The sequence below is a fragment of the Poeciliopsis prolifica genome, unplaced genomic scaffold, assembly GCF_027474105.1.
Source record: "Poeciliopsis prolifica strain line A6 unplaced genomic scaffold, Auburn_PproV2 SCAFFOLD012, whole genome shotgun sequence".
NCBI classification, from domain to species: domain Eukaryota; kingdom Metazoa; phylum Chordata; class Actinopteri; order Cyprinodontiformes; family Poeciliidae; genus Poeciliopsis; species Poeciliopsis prolifica.
Genome location: NW_026562387.1, coordinates 2,144,080 through 2,162,281, shown reverse-complemented (window position 1 = coordinate 2,162,281; position 18,202 = coordinate 2,144,080). Strand labels below are relative to the sequence as shown.

Sequence of the window (18,202 nt, the reverse complement as noted above, 5' to 3'; positions counted from 1 at the left end):
GCCATTGAATACTTTCACCTGAACAAGGTAAACAGACAGTTCAGTTTTTACTGATCAGTTACTTTGAAAATAGAAAAATAAACACTACTCTGTAATTTGGACATCAGCACAGGACAGTATGACAGCACATTAGGCCCGTTTTACATACAAAAAAGGAAATAATTTTCACCCACAAAGTTCTTACGATTAATCTCATATTTTCTAGAAAACAAAATACATTTTCAAATTTTTCTTGCACTTTTGAAACAGAAATTTAAATTGTTTTTTCTATAAAACTGAGATTAATCAAAATGTTCTTAGTTATTTTACTAGTAAAAATCAGACTTCACAGACTTAGAAATTTCCTTTTTTTTTTTCCAGAAATGTCTGAGTGCCAATTCTTTCTTTTTTTCAGTGGTCCTAATCTACTTCTGTATTTTTCTCTGATTGTGTTTTGAAAGCTTTAGAACACTCAAAGTGTGTGAACAAAAGTATTAAATTAGCAATTAGCTGTTTTATATTAATAATAGCTGAATGAATGTGTAAAATTCACTCCAAAACAGGTTTTACAACATTAAGTTTATGATGGATTCCCAGAAAACTTCTCAGCTCTAACAAACATGGACATACTATGAATGATGAGAGGCATTCAGAGGCTGAAACAGAGAGGAGTAAGCCTCGCTAATATGCAAGTCCGAAATGTCCCTGTGGTTCAATAACCTTCATCCTCAGCAGATAGTACGAGTGCATTGCTCTACCTGGAGTGCACTGGCAGCGTCAGCAGCGAAACATGTCAGACAAAGAAGGAGACAGCTGGTCTGACAGAAGGACAGATGAGATAAAGCAGATCAGAAAGCTGTGATGCAACACACAGAGGCTGACAGGGTAAAGTGAGTTATGGACACTTGTACAGCATGCCAACACACAAGCCTGCTGTTGTATGTTTACAGGACAAGGCATCAGTGGGAAGTGAAGGTGAGTCCGTTATTTGATGAATAATTAATAGAGCCGGAGAGTGAAAGAACCGAGAAGGAACGAGGAGAACAGCGAACGGAAAAAGAAGCAAAGATACCAATCAGTGCTCTGTGTTCACCGGGCACAAGACTGAGTTACTAACATTTTACTGACAGTTCGAGACGAACAAAACATCATCCCATTATCACAATTAAAATTTATTACACAATTAGAAGTGATCAAATTAATTACCTGCCACACTTAACGTACAAACCAACAGTCTTTTGAAAAAAAAAACAACAACTCAGTTTTAAACCAAACAATATTGTCATGTACGTAGATAAAATAAAATAATTTTTAAAAGTCATAATTTTGTATGATGTTACACTGCAGATCTAATTTCATAATCTAAAAAAACTACAAGAAAAGATTTCATCATTATATACGTTCAATTCTGTCAGTATTTCACTGAAACAAAAACAACTCACAACTCACAAAGTGTGACTTTGTGAGTTGGAAATTCAATTTGCAGATTTTTTTTGAGCACACATTTTAAAACTCTGTTTAGATGAAAGTTTGCTTTAGAAATGAATAATGTTTCCATTACTCTGACTTGTACAGCTGCTAAAAGAAATTGAAAATCAGGGTATTTATTTTAAGTGGTGGACTATCTCATTCCAGGCAACTATAGCTGTGTTTCCATTACAAAAAAGTAAAACCTTTGTCTGCATTTCCCTAATGTCGAAAAAACACAATTTTGCAATTGTGCCGTTTCCATTAAATAAGATATTAAATTAGAATCACATGTGAAAAAGGTTATTCATTCAATAAGCCATTAAAAATCCTGCTGCGCCACCATCCTCCAACCACTTCCCATCATCTTCTTTGTGGGTTTTTGCCAGTGGCAAAATCCGGTTATTGATCCTGTGACTTGTGTGATGCCAAAAAGTGTCTCCATTGCAGTTTTGTAAAATTAACCAATTTCAATCCAGCCACAAAAGAAAAAGAAAGAAAAAAAACTCACCTCATCCTAGCGCCAGGATGTTTTATTGAAAAACATGAGTTTTCTTAATATTGCCGTTATTCCACTAAGACCTTTTTTTTTAATTGTCAAATCACACACATATGGTCAATGGAAACACATCTACTAGATCTACAAACTAGAACTCATAGCTTCAGTTGTCAAGCTCATCATCCCTTTTCATGTTCAAAGAACCAAATTACAGTTTTGTTGTAATATTGGTCAGATTAGATGTACAGTTCTCATACTAATGTGAGGTAAAGATTAACTTCAGCGTCACTATAATACAAAGATAAAATCATACACTAATAGAAGCATATCAACATCTCTGAAAGCAAACAATTTGGTAGAGTATCACTAAAATTAGATGCGATAGTCACAACCCATTCTAAAAATAGGAACATTATTTCACTAATCCCCAGAGAGGTGATTTTAAGGGAATGAAGCTTTTTCCTTGACATGGCTGCTGTCCTCTGATGCAGCCACCACGAGCTGTTCACACTCAAATGAATCTGTGGCTGCTTAGGTAATTCCTGTTTGCCAATACGAGTTTCTTTGTTAATTTTTGTGCCGTCATATCAAACCAGAAGAATCCTAAACTCGCTTGGCTTTGGAATAATGCACTCTGAAGCAGCTCGCCTGCTTTTCCACTGTTACTCTTATTCAACATCATGACAGTAATCCGTCGCATAGAGCTTTCTGTACGAAGCCTTAAAATCTGATGGTTAGCTTAAATCCTTGCTGTAGTGGTGGAGTGTCTGTATTCAGTGATGAAGAAGGGGGGGGGAATATTTGTTTCTAGATGGACAGAGCATGTATTGGACACTCCAAAAATAAATTTGAAGTTGTAATTGCACTAAAAGGTAGTTTTACAAAGTCCTGACTTAAGAGGTCTGAATACAAATGCACAGCACATTTTTCAAATCCTTACTAGGGAAAAAAACACTAAAAAATAAAATAAGCAAGCCAAACAAACACATTAAAGAATGTTGTTTTAATTTGAGATGACAGGAGAATATTCAGAGAGCATACATATTGTTAAAGAGACTCGTGTCGTGTGATACCAAATTTCAGGTAACTAGGGTCGATGACGGGTCAAGAACAAACAGTTTGGTCAGTCATGGTGAAGGTACATTTAGAAGAGATAACTGGGATAATTACCAGTACTTCCATTATCTCCAGGCTGGACTCAGAACTGTAGCTGCCTTAATGACTGTTGCTTTTGCTTTGCACTATGCATCCAGCTAAGCTAAACTATGGGCCAAGTTACAAATGAAACTATGCCTGCATCTCAAAATGCAATCCAGTGATTTGAAGCAGGATTGCTTAATGCTGATTTTATAAAAGCAACATATTGGAAATATGTTTGGCAACTCTCTGACAACAGTCTGAAGCAACACTGGAAACAGAACTGGAGTCTCAATAAATCAACAAGAACAGGCATCAAACTTGCATCAAGTTCATTCTTGATAGTAACTTGTAGTATTGAAAAAAAAAAAGCTACTCATACAGTGCTATAGTGTGTAAGTTTAACAATGTGAGTAATTCTTCCTTCCCTAAAAGAAAAACCCAACTAGCGTCCTGAATCAGCCTCACTCCCTGACCCTCCCTACAAGGCAGCATTTCTAAAACAACTGCAGAAGTATAACTGAACACAAAACACTGTCTGAGGGAAGCCGACTTACACAAAGGATTAGAATCGCTGCTGTAAAAGCACTAAATCCATTTGGTCAGACTTCTCAGTGTAAGAGATAAAACTGTCAGGAGGAAAAAGAAACTGGGAAGTGTATTTCAGGGCATGGTGGTCATGTTGATGGGACTCCGAATGCTATTATTGTTGGCCAATACCTGCTGCTTTAAAGTCTTATGAGAATGTGATGTTAGAGCTCAGACGGCTGAGGCATACAGGATTCAGTTTGTGTGAATCGGTGCAGGTGAGGACAATCCAACAGTCCAGACAGGAAAAGCCAGGCTTTCCCTGCATTTACAGCGAAACATTTACTCATTCACCTTGAGCTCTGGGTTTGGTTTCAAGGGCGGAGTGATCACTTCAAAAGAACTTCTCAGAGGAGTTCCCCCAAAAGCTTAATGACACCTTTAATATGTCATGAGGGATAATGCAAATGCATTTAAAGTGGAGTAGGTTCTTAATGCCTTTCCTGTCAAACTCAAGCATGAAAAATTATATTGGCCTATATGAGACTGAAACACACCTTTATAATGCACCAGGATAAGACGTGGAAATCATACACCCAATATCCAAAATGTAACACATTAAGCTCCTGATCAACATAGATTCCAAACAAGGAGCGCTAAGTTGCACAAGCCAAAACCAAAAAACAAAAAAAATTATATGCAGTAAGAGTTTTCCAAGCATGGTCGAAGGGGCACGAAGGCTGTTCAGTTGCATTTTTTGTGTTTAAAAAATGTGAAAAGTTACAAACAGGCATCCTAATTTGGAAATAATAGCATGTAAATTGCAGGGACAGAGCAATTGGTGCACACATCCTCACAGAGAATCACAGCCAAACCACATAACGAAACCCTGCTAGTAATGACACTAGCATTGCTGTGTTACCTTGTAGGTTTTAGTGCAGAAACATAAAGTGGGCATCCATTTTTTTCCCTGAGTTTTGAAATGAATTAAATTTAGTCATGGAACTGTGAGATTTTCCACTTGTTTCTGTAACATTTTGAAACAAACTTTGCCTCTCACAAACTTTATTGCTTCAGCATTGTTAGAAACTTTTTGTCACGTCTCAATGGTAACTTTCATATGTTTATGACAGGATAAAGATTTCTGAAGCCAAAATCTCAATATTTTGATCCTTGAGCGACTTAGCATATCAGCCTTGTCACATGGCATTCAATTACGCCAGAACAAATTGCCATTCTTTACCAAATTGCTAGGTAAAATCTGCTGTGGAGGATAATTTTTTACATTTTTTCCCTTGGGAACTTTTATGGCTAAATTATGATTGACCATTTCCTTTGAATGTGAGGCAAACTCATACATCAATGGTCTTTGAATGCTTCTGCATAACAAACTGAGGTGGGAATCTCTTACTTCCCCAAGGAAATTCCTGTTTTTTGATGTCCTAAAGAGCTCAGTGTGATAAAATATTGTAACCCAATCATCCACAGGCCAGTCTTGGGAAAAGATCACTGATAAACTGACAAGCAAAAGGAAGCATGCCAGTTTATCATTCATGTTTTTCACGTAGAGAGAAGAGTTTTTAGTTGCTGAAACGAGGACAGTCAGCAAAAGACTCCAACTCACTGTGCTTGCCACAGACACACACACAAACTAAAACACACCTACTTGCTGGCATTACTAGCAACTCAATCCCTTGGTGAAATCCTCTTTGCAAGAAAGTCCTGGCACTTGCTTGATTTTCTTGGGCACCCTGAACCTTTTTTTCTAAACAGCAGCTGGACTTCTCTGATTAAAGTTCCTTCTAAAAAGAAAAGACTTTCAAGGACAATCTCACAAAAAAAAAAAAAAAAAAAAAAAAAAAAAAAAAAAAGAACACTTTCAGCTGTTATTGTTCAGTCTGGATGACCCTGTAATAACAGCAACCGTAGCCATATTAAAACCTTCCCCTAATCTCACTGAAATGATGCAAGCAGGTCATTTTGTGACTCAGTTAAAACACAGCAGTGTTAACATTTCAGTGCTAGCATTAATTTTAAATGCATCTGCAATAATTGCATTTGATCACCCCTTGTTGCAACATAAACTAAGAAATGTAAATATGCCCCGTAATAAGCAATGTTCAGGACTCAACAAGGAGGCTTTGCCCTGGTTAGAGCTTCAGGCAGTTCAGAATCTGGTAACAGGGTGGAAGCTAAAAGATGAAATGATGTTGGGATTAAGTGCGAGGTGACTGAACATTCTTAGATTAGTAATAAACTAAATGTGTGAATAGCTGACAGCACAAGTCTGAGCAAGAGTATTTCAGCTAAATCAGAGCACCTGCTGTATTTAGTGCCATTAATATCATTCCTTAACGCAAGATCAAACATGAAGCATCAGTCAGTGTTGCATCACATCCTCAAATGTCCATATGCAGTTTCTAAATTCAACATGCAATACTTAAGACAAAAGATGGAAAAAAAAACATAAGGCAAAGAATAAAACCATGAAAGGTAAGATCGATATGCATCTCTACATTACCAAGCTCTCTATTGATTTTCTTTGAGACAAAAAACAGAGATTGTTTCATAATCCATTGTTCGTTCTTATTTGAACAAATTCACTTGAAGTTTAGGGCTATACACTGAAATCAAACCCAGCTCTGGATGAGGTCTTGCATGCAGTAATTGGGCAGAGTGAGACGCTGCTTAAATTTAGAAAGAGAATGAGAACGAGAGGTATTAGTGGAGGTTTTAGTTAAGGTGACGCTTCCTCCAGCTGGGAATTTGTGCAGGTTAAACACACCTGAGGAAGGGTTAAAGAGTAAGTGGATCACATGGGAAAGCCTGTTAGCTGGGTTACTTTTCCTACTCTTAGTTAGATCGACTAATTAACGCATTCCTTCGCCGTGTAAGGCGACGTGTGAACATATTGGACCGCTGTCTGGAAACATGGTTGAGTGTAGCCCCATTTCCTGGTACCTCACTTGGCATAGGTTGCAAGGAAGTAGGGGAACAAGGCATGAAATGGGAAGAACAATGCCTCAATTGAGAATCAAGAGCGGTGCCCTGAACTCTAAATTTAACACACCCTATTTAAATACCAGCCTTTCAGTAGTTAACTGTCATCAAAGTGCTGAAAAGGATCATTATGGAGCTCTAACGCAGAGTCAACAATGTCGGTAAATCTGCATTGCCATTCAGACCTTCCATTCAGTTTTCCGTTATTGAAGTAATTAGTTACTGTTTCTTTCAGTTATTTGTTCCCTGCTTTGTCAAGTCTACCACAGTGGAGAGTTTCATGAACTGTGAGACATTTTCAGGTCAATAATAATCCCCATTTGTCTACAACAGCCTCTCTGAAAAGCTGAGCAGCACCTGTCGGCACCTCCATAATCGCACAGAGAGACCGCTGTGCGAACTGTCCCTGCCTCCTTCGTTCACTCTGAAGTGCCCTTGTTTCTGCTCTTCTGTGCATTCCACACACATGGCAACATGCGGCCAGCACTTCCTCCTCCACTAGAGCAAAACGGTATCTCGTTCTACTACCACGGCTTGGCTCACGTCACCCTGCTGCTTTGTCCCTGAAATATGAGTCCAGTGGGTTACAAGACACTCAGACAAAGGGAAAAGAATAAGAACAAGAGTGGGGAGTAGAGGAAAGCATATTCTGAACAGCTTTCTTGTCTCTGGTAAAGACAAACAACTGCAGAGCATAATGCTGCCACCTTTATGTTTCACCAAAGTGTGTTCAGGATGATTGGTTAAATTAAGAGTTCAATCACCAAATTATTTCTCTGGATGACTTGGGGCTAAATTCAAATCAAACCTTAAGTTTTGGGTCGCTTCTTGCTGTTGTCCTTTTGCCAGATTCCTCCAACTGAGCAGTGAATCTCTGCTGCCCTTCCAAAGTTACAGTGAGACCCTAAGCTGCTTCTCTGCTTAATGCTCTCCTTGTGCCTCCAATAAGTTACTGTGAAATATTACAGATTATTGTGATAATCTGTAATACTTAAAATTTACATTTTCCATATTTATTGTACTTCCATTTGGGTTTCTGCTCTTTCTAAAAAATAAAACACAAAAAACAAGAACTCATCCAGAGCTGGTTTTGATTCCAGTGTACAGCCCTAAACATCAAGTGATTCTGTTGAAATAAGAACTAACAATGGATTATAAAGCAATCCCTTGTTTTAGTCTCAAAGAAAATCAATGGGGAGGTCTGATGATTTAGATGTACATTAACCTTCCCTTTCACCTGTTTTATGTTTTCTCCTCTTTCTCCTATCTTCAGTAGTACTATTCAAGTTGGGCTTAGAAACTGCACATGAACATTTGAGGATGTGATGCAACACTGACTAATGCTTCATGCTTTATTTTGCATTAAGGAATGATATTGAATGGCACCAAATACAGCAGATGATCTGATTTAGCTGAAATCTAAATGACAACGCAAGTCTGAGCAAGACTTGTGCTGTCAGCTGTTTACACACTTAGTTTAAAATCTGAGAATTTTCAAAGACCTTCTGAACGCAACATCACAAATCAGAAGGTACTACCCATCATATAGCAACCCCAGTGAAGCAAAGCCCATTACCTAACAACCCCAGCAACGCACTGCCCATTATCAATCAACCTAAGCAAAGCTTCAGTATGTTTGGTTTCCCCGCAGTATAATGGCTGCTGGAAAAGACAAGTGTTTAGTTGTTGACTTACCATTCAGAAAGCACTTGCTCCACTTCTGCTTTTCACAGACATACAATTGTGTAATTATGCATCTGTTTGCAGCCCTTTTGAGTTGGGGGGGCAGTATATTTGAATTTAAAGTGACAAGAGGCTCTAAAACAGCTCATTCTGAAACAAGCTCCAAGTAGGTAGAACTGAGCAGACTGAAATCTAATTATCCAAGAATTATTTTGTGCAAAAAATGTAATGAACATGTTTTGTATTGCTCATAGACATGGGTGATACCTGTCCAAGGAAGCATAATTGGTCACCTTTAAAACTGAACCTTGCTGTTGTGCCATCTTATGATTTGACCACAGAAGATTTGGTTTTTCAAACCACATTTAGACATATTGTGAAATAAGCGACTACACAAATCTGACTGGAACTGCCAGGTTAATTAACTTTCCATGATGAAAAAGAACTAATGCCATTTAAAAATCAAACTGGAATTCAAATATCAGGAAATTTTCCAAGTTCAGGAAGAACAAAACCCCTACAAAAACACAACTTCAACCTGAAGTTGCTTGGAATGAAAATGGGAGTACACATTACTGCAAAATATAGAAATATTTAGAAAATTCCGAGAGGCGATTCTTGGAAATGACCTCAGCTTCACACTAAAAATCCCCTGCTAAGTGCAGGGATTAGTGGAGGAGTACCTGGCTGCTATCTTTACTCAGAGCGGAAATATGAAGATGGAAAAAAATGCTGCCTGGTGACCAGTGAATGCTCTGAATACACACAGACGTTGGCTAAAGAATTATTTGGAAATCGACACACAAAGCAACTCACAAAAATTCTCAAAGCGCCAGAGCTTTATGACCCCCTATAAACACTTGCATTTCTCCAAGTCAGCAGGGAAAGGTAAATCATTTTTCAAGCCTTATCAGGTACGACTGTTCAAGCCTTATCAGGTACGACTGTTCAAGCATCGCAGTTAGGACTAAATGAGGAACTGATGGGAAAGAAAATAGTGAAGCAACTTGCCAAACAGTGCAAACTGCTAACACCCATATGAATGAAAACATAGAGGAAACTAAAACAAATGCTAAGTAAGCAAATATACTCAGGCCTGAACAGCAGCATTCTGTCAGATTTTCTGTTACACTACTTGGTATTTTCCATCTTAAGATAGCTTCAAAAATTATTTAAAAAAAGAAGGTCAACAAGTTACAAGCTTTAATAACTTAAGTGAGTTACAGACATTGTGAATATCCTTTATAAGTCCACAGCAACATATAAGCAAGCAGGGATTTCCCAGATGTATGTTCAGTGATGTAACCCTAAGATCTGAGAATGTTTGTTATTTTCATTTTGTAAAAAAATATATATATATATATACATGTATATAAAATCACTCTGTTCTTTCATAACCTTTTGGCACACAATACTTCTCTGTTCACTGAATGCTAAACGGTCCAGTCATCCTCCGTGCAACCCCCACTTGCTCCCCTCCCTACACTGCGGTCCATCTCAGTCACTTCCCTTTGTATCCGTCTTTCTCTGAATGAGAAGCTGCTGATGGTCAGTCAGATTAGCATGCAGCCTCTGAGAGAACGACTTCAAAACACACAAAGAAAGAATTGATTTGTTTTGAGGTTTTTTTTTTCATTTTCTGGTTCTGATGACCCCGGAAACGCAGAGAGGAAACTGGGGACATAGAAAAACAGAGACATTCTGATTGCCAACAGTGAAACAAGAAAGCTGAGAAACTGAGCTTTGTTTTTAATAATCTCATTTAATTCATAAAAAGAAATCACACCTTAATGTCAGGGATAGTCTTCAGTATTAACTGAAATTAGAAGTTATATTCTGTATGGTTGCAGCATAACATGATGTCAAAACAGCAGCTCTCACTGTATTGAACAATGAGCCACTAAAGAAACCGTGTGACCCAGTGAACCTTCAAACTCAGCCCCAACTCCACCCTGCACATCTATTCAAACTCTATTCAAATCTAAAGTAGTTCTAACCACCTCTCAATGGAGCACACTAGATCTCTGCATGAGCGCCATCTGCCTTGTGTTATCAAGGACTGACAAAGCCAAGCAAGTTAAAAATACAACACTTTAATCTGACCCGAGCTTAAGAGGCACCAACATAAGGTTACTTAGCAATTAGTGGTGAGCTACGAGTGACTACGCCACAGATGTCCGTCACACCCTAAAATATGCAGGAGATTACAGCTGTTTTGAATTTTAGGATGCCTTTCAACTATAGGGCAATTGCCAAATTACATCTGTGGCAAAGTTGGGTTCCAAATATGTCAAGCCCACGTGTTGGTTTTATGTCTTCACTGTATGAAGGCAAACTTTGGTGCCGAGCTGGAAAACCAGGTCAGCATAGCCTAGCAAAATACCTGTTTGACAAAGAAAGCATTGTTTGTATTGATAAAGAAAAAAAAAAAGAAGGTGTTTTACAAAAAAATGAAAAACCCCAGTTTTCCACTATTTGGAGGAAGTTAGTCATAAATGAAACAAGACAGCACTTTTTAAAGGGGTATTTGTTCCCCAGTTGCTCTAATTTCACTCAGCAGCAACAAGAGCATACATGCATGGCTAGGTCTGTCGCGATAAACGATAAATCAATTAATCGCACGATAAATTGAAACTATCGACCTCATTTCAATTATCCTTTTTCTCTTTCTGTTGATGACACTAAATGAAAAAAAGGCTCAACTTGGGTGCTCTCCACTGACCCTCCCTTCCTTATTTCCTTAGTGTAATGCCCAGCGCGCACTGCACGATCTTATGTCGCCGATTGTTGGCCCATTATCAAAACCTGAGAGACCACACATTAGCCAAGGTATAACGGTTCGATCGAATCGTCTGGTGTCCAACAATGGACACAAAATAATAAGTCCAGTTCACTAATTTTGAAACCAGGCATTAATCAATTCCTTAATACAATCTACCTGCAATGCGTGTGGCGAGTGTCAGTCTTGACTGATTGAAAATCATTTATCGCAATAATTTTTTGAGACAATTAATCGCCAAGCAAAATCTGTTATCGTGACAGGCCTATGCATAGCTTTATCTGGTGATCTACAGATGAATGGACACCAGGCAGGCAGATGAACATCCAAGCATATTCATGCTGCTTAACAACTTGCTTTTAGCTCCAGAGGCAAAACCCAGTATTCACATCCAAACACAGGCTTCTTTTCCACCACAAAAAAAGATTTTCATATTTCATAAGCAAGTGGACAGTCAAATAAAGGGGTTAAGTAGTAAAAGACAGATGAACATGCAGCCTGTGTGGCTGTGGAGGAATGAGGTGGTGACTGGAGGCATAGCAACAAGGAGGAAGTCCCACACTGACACAGGATTTACTCTTAAAAAAACTGGAATGCTGTGTAAATACACTGCTTGCCAACTAATAAGAAATGATTCATTTCACAAGAATGGGTCTATTGAGAACATATCCATGGTTCATGACCAAGTTGCAAGCAAAATCTCCTGAAAGCATTGATTATGTGTTTTAAATATTTTTCCCTCAAAAAATGGAAACCTTTCCAAAATCAAAGGAAGTCATGGATGAAAGAGAGTGTAGCTGACGGATGCTGGTCAACGCAGCAGAGTGATGACAAAAGTAACAGGAGTCTGAATTGGAAAAGGACAAAAAGTTGTTCAAAACTTCAGCATAAGAACGTGTCATGAAAATATTGTGACCTCTGTCATTTGCAGCGCTCAGTCACATGTAAAAAGGCAGATGGTGTTGGCATGAATATGTCATTAAATGTAAGTCAGCTTAAATTACCCTTTCATAAATTACAGTCTGGTACTTGTGTTCAAATTTCTGTCATCTATAAAGATCAAGGCGGGGATGGAAAACATGGGTCAGGACTGGTGCAAGGTAGTGGAGAAGTACTCTCAATGTCAACGTACTCTGAATGTCAACACAAGCGAAAAGATTCTGTAACCTGCTAGACCATTAATGGAGAGCTATATGCAAATCACTGACAGCACAAGAACCCCAAATATATCCACAGATAATACTAGGTCGGGTGAATGGAAAAAAATAAAGGTATTTTGCTCATCAACTTTAATTTTTCAAGCTTCACATTTGCACCACAAAGATTGTCGGTGTCCAGAATTGACCATTTTCAGCTTGACTGGGTCTCCCCGGGAACTGGCTGGTCAGAAACTCCAAAACCAGATCTAACTCCACTATATGCAGTAATGTTGAGAATCGGCACAAGCAGTCATAAGGACGCACGACAGCCAAACTGCTACTTTGTGCATCTGCCGCACTAACAGGTGTTTGTTTGTTGGTTTCTCTGGTGGAGAAGAAACAGGGACAGACACCCAACTAGATCATCAAATATTTGAGGTAATATTTGAGGAAAATGAATAAATTTGTCATGAGAAATGTTTGCGATTGGTATGCTTCACGATGAAATCTCAACCATGCAGGCAGTGTGTGCGGCGTCTGCATGGCTCGCAGCATACACAGGATCTCCTTTAGAGTCATCCTGGTGTTTTTAAAATGAAGTCAGAGAAAATATACACATTGTAAGAAGTCTTTTAAAAATTAAGATGCTATAAATGCAGGTTAGCTGTTTATTCAGATTGCTACAGCAGAAAGCTAGACTTAAATAGGTGCTGGTCATTTTGACTGTTTTGAACAAGGATAGTAGTTTAGTTGATTTGGTCATTTTGTACCCAACTTGTTGGCATGAAAAGGAGTCACCTGGGATAGGAGATCATTTTTACCCAACCTGAGGATATTTTTTGTACTGGGGAAGGAGGGAAATGTTCTGTAGCAGATAGCAAGATAGCTCACGGAATTACATAATGTCAGCTCTCTTTTATTCTTTTACAGTCTTCACATTTGTCTGTTGAAGAAATACTAGATTCGGAAAGGCCTGTCTGTATCCACTAATGATTAGCAAGACTTGTGTTCACAGTTAGCAATGTTAACCTTGCTAAAATGGATTTAGTTTATTCACATTCAAATACCATGACACACACAGACAACTTGAAATAACCACTCACAGCAAAAAGACTAAAAAGAAAGATTTACAGCACTATTTGATTGTATGCTTTTCATTGTGAAATTAAAAACAAATGAGGTTCTATAGACATATGACATCACTGGCCCATTTCACAAATTAACTTTGCATTGCCTTAAAAGCAATAATGAAACTTTGTCAAGACAAGAACAGCACACTTTGAGAGCATTTGTGTTAGGACCAGCACAGTAACACATTGTAGCCTAATCTTCTTTCCATGGGTTCGGTGCCTGACTGGTCACCCCACAACAAGCAATTATATTCATGCTGCTGCCGTTCATTCGGTCTCACGGCGTTCTCCATGAAAACACAGCCTGCTGTGAGTCAGGAGGTCGGCGTGTCTGAACAGTGAGCGAAGCAGTTTCATGTATACGAGCCGGACTTTGCTACGCTGCCAAAGTTGGTGTCTGATAGCCAGCATCTGCTGGGTGGGCTCATTCCACCGCAGCGCTGCGAGGTTAGGGTGAACCTGGGAGCAACCCTACACCTCTGCAGGGTGGGCCGGGGCAAAAACAACACAACATCACTACCACTGATGCCCATCACCCTCAACCGTGACCTTTACAGAGACCCTTACAAGCCCGTCATTTTAATCTCCATCTGGGATCCACAGAGCAGCAGAAGGCTCCCAAGTCTGCTGTCGCTTCAGAGATTAGCAGCAATAGGGAATAATAGTTATTATGAATGGATAGCATGATGGACAGATAAATAAATACATAAATAAATGGATTGGAAAGGCCAATGAAAAGGGAGGAAAACAACAGATTAACAGAAAAACTGGCTTAACTAAGCATAGTTGAACTGACATGATTAAGTTCATTCTACTGAACTAGAGCAACCAAGTTAAATGGAAAATAAATAAGAGTTCTAAATGCTTATTATGCAGAATATTGCATCTTTCTCTGTTTTGTTTTCTTTGTAGACCAACAAGTATAACAAGTTGATATGGGCTGGTTAATTGCAGTTGGCTGCATAGCTGGCAAACAGTAGCTTTAAACAGTGAGTGGAGTTTCTTTATCCATGTTTTCCACAACCAGAATATTTGCAGCTAAGGGCCAGGACCTTAACACATTATTTCTGTTCATTAATTACACACATTTTAACATGTCAAAAAAATTATTATATAATGTTTTTATTATACAAAGGTCCTGCTTGGAACCTTCATATTTGTGCGTTTCTGCTGCACCCATAAATCTGATGCACAAGCAACATCTGAAAACAATGGATGTCGAGAACAAAGCCTCCTGTCTTGTTTCACAGTTGGGGTAAATTTTCACTTCAAAAAACATTCTGACAGAACTAAAGACGGTTGTGTGCAAGTTGTGCGAAAAGGACTCAGCCTATCATAAAGCTATTCACGGCTGAAATATTATCTCAGTCCTAAACCTGTTGCAGCAAGCACAAACGTCCCCAATGCTAATGTCAGGGGGTTGCCGAAACAGTTGAAAAGGTGTATAATAGCATTTTTATTCAATCTGATGGTTGAATGACCTAAGTAACGGATGAAAAACAGTAGATCTTTGTTGGTGAATAATATGATTATTTATCACTTAAGCAGAAAAAACGTTTTGAAATGGAAAATTCTTACATTGCTGATACACAGTTAGCGATTAAAACGTGAGAGTACAGACTCTGTAATTAACTCGATTAAAAATATGAATTAAGTCCCACCACTACTCCTCCTGAAATTGTATTTTATTTGTGAGGGACGGAACAGTCCAGCAGTCTCCTCTCAGCTGGCTCGTGTGCAACGAGTGGCCAAAGGACACAGCAGTCTTACTTTATTCTGCAATCTCCAGTCATCTCATAAAAAGGATTTTAAGCTGTAAGTACAATAAAAACTTTAGCAGTGCATGAAAACATAACTATGAACACCTTGGTATACCTAGATACCGGTAACCAAACTGTTCGGGCACCAGACATGCAAAACATAGCTTAGACTCATTGAAAGTTTGCCTTCATAAACTTATCACTCGCAGAAACCAAAACAGTTTGCCAGTCCAGTCACAGAAAAACAACATTCAGGGTTTCAGTCAAGTAAATATAGAGTACAATTTTTCATGCGTCTCATTTAAGACTTTATATACACTTCTGTGGCAGCTTCCTGGTATTCATATTTCATGTGATGCCATGTTTAGCTGTGGCTCGTAGTAAAATTCACTCAGAGACACCCCTCACATTGTGGTGCTGGAAAAGCTCTTAAAGACTCACAAAGAGACAGCAACATAACTAATACTTATGATTTCATTTCATCAGAGTGACAGTAGATCAGAGAAGCTTTTACCTACTTGTCATGACATTATTTAACATCAAAATTGGATTTATTAGAAGGTTTTGGTAAAATAATATAATGTTTAAATGGAATGAAAGTCTTTTAAAGGGTAATGTATCAACCTCTTTCTTCAGACAAAGGTAGTTTCTCATGATTCGTAGTGAGCCGATAGCGATCCAAACTAATACTCGGATTAGGCGTCTTATAGCACTGAATCCCACCCACCCTTAAGCTCCAGGAAAACAGCCTTCCTGCTGACAAGCAGTTATGGAAGCCCGCCTTTAGCTTTATTCCCTTGCCATGAGTTCTGCAGCAGGGGTGCTCAGATTATTCTCATCAACATAACCCTGGATGTAGCAATGACAGGAGGCATTTGACTCTATCAGCAGGTTGCCTGGGTGAACTTAATCCTTGCAGCAATAGAATTTTGAGTTCACACACCTCCTTTTTCACTAAGCAATGACTGTCCAAACCTGGAACCAAATTCTGGGAATGAAAGCTATGCAGGACTGAAGCTCTGAGGCTCTTGTTCAGCTGTTCAGACATCGGGCAGGAGCACATTGTCCTACTCTGGGTTTTTTTCAGAGCCACAAACCATCCTGACTCCCACCTACCCAAACATAGTCTTGGACTTCACTCAGGACAAAAAAAACATCCAACAGATAAGTGTGTGTTTTCTTACCACAGGCTGACACCGAGGTCAGAGCCAGCAAGCTGATTTCTAGGCAGTAAACCTTTGCAGATCAACACCCTCAGCCAATAGTGAACTCATTCATTAAGTGAAAGGCTTAATAAAATCATCACAGCCATGCCAGGATGCTGGGGTGTTTACTGCATGGCAGACCCAAGCAATGAACTTGACTTAAGTACTTACAATCAAAGTCTCCAGGGAGACTCTCTCTACCCTTTTGGAATGCAGACTAAAGGCCTCCCACCTTTCTCTAGTCGAGATCCAGAGGAAGATCCGAGTTACTCCCAGTCAGAGCAGAACAGCAGCTAAAACATGAAGGCTTCCATTATTTTCCATAAAGGCTTTCAAACATACATGACAGGACTCCATCTCTGTATTTACAATTGCCAACAAGGTACCAAGGCACCTAGAAATTACTTTACTGAAAAACATAATCAGAGATTTTGGAACAAAAACAATATGATATCCAATACAACTTTGCTTTTAAAAACTTTTTTCCTACTTCTGAAAATACTCTTCTTTCTGACATTCTTCCGAACCAGTGTAGATATTTGTTCGAAATAAAGGTCTGATGCCTCATTTTCATTGAGTGGGATGGCATGTGTTAGTGTAATTCAGTACACTGTTTTATGGACTGGTGTATTCATGTGAGCATTTCACCACCATTTGGACTCTCAGTGGGGAGGCAGGTTTGCTACCAACGTTGCAATGAAAAATGTGGCACACGGGTATTTCTTGTGCTCTAGTCAATGGACTGTATTGTGTGACGCCAGTAGCGCCACTCTAACGGTACCATTGACCCATGGAACTACAGCTTAATGGGCCCCAGAAATGGTACCGAACTGGTTGGTTGTATGGGCCACTTTTACAATGGAAACAGACAAACAGCGTACTGCACCGACCGGACCAGTGGAAACGAGGTACATCTACAGTCACAGCAACACAGAGCTATTCTCACTACTGCAGAGAAGTGTTCACATCCCTTGAACTTTTCCACATTTCCTTGCATTACAACCACAAATGACTACATATTTTGTGCAAGAGTCTGAGACAAAGCAGTGCATAGAAAATATTGGGTTTTAATTGCTTACATAAAAATATCAAAAATTTAGCATACTTTTGTAGTGTATGCAAAATGCTATGCTTAGATAAACCTAAATAAAATCCATTCCTAAGGTTTGTTAGAGAATCAACAGAATTATGATGACCAAGGAGCACAGTGGACATGATTGAAAGTTGTGGAGAGGTTTAGTCCACCATCTGCAAACATTAAGAATATGGAATAATTGCAGACCTCCCAAGTTATGACCATCAACCTAAACGGGCAAACCTGCCAATTAGAGAAGCAGCTAAGACGGGCTACAGAAATCCATTCAAGTATAAGAATGTGTCAACAGGAAAACCTTTAATGATACATTCCACAACCCTCTCCTTTGTAGAAGAATGCTTTGTTGAACTCCCATCCAGATCAGAACTCACATTTGAAGCTTGTCACAAGCTTCTCTCTGTCCACTCATTTAGTGGACAGAACAAACACGGGAAAGATGGTGCTCTGGCCATATGGGGCTAAAAAACAACATTTTGGTCCACATTCAAACTCTAAAGTTTAGAGGCTGCAAAAGACAGCAGTCCATAACCATGAAGCTATAGTTACATGGTTTAGTGAAAAGTATATTCCTGAGTTTGAGTGGCCCAATCAAAGCCTGGATCTAAATCCAATTTAGAATCTGTGGAAATATTGCTCACATACATGCTCCTTCCTGAATTTTGGTGTCTGGATGTCAAAGGACCAGCAGTCACAGTACAAGGTTAACCATCAACTGAGGTCTGAATGAGGCGCACTCGGATCGGATTATTTTTCTAATGACAAACAGTATGTTTATTGATCTGCATTGGCCTGTCTCACGC

General features: G+C 39.0%; 1 protein-coding gene across 1 annotated transcript in view; it reads right to left on the bottom strand.

Moving 5' to 3' along the window:
* Nucleotides 1–18,202, bottom strand: part of mpp7a (MAGUK p55 scaffold protein 7a) — a 73,097-nt gene that overhangs the window by 53,735 nt on the left and 1,160 nt on the right.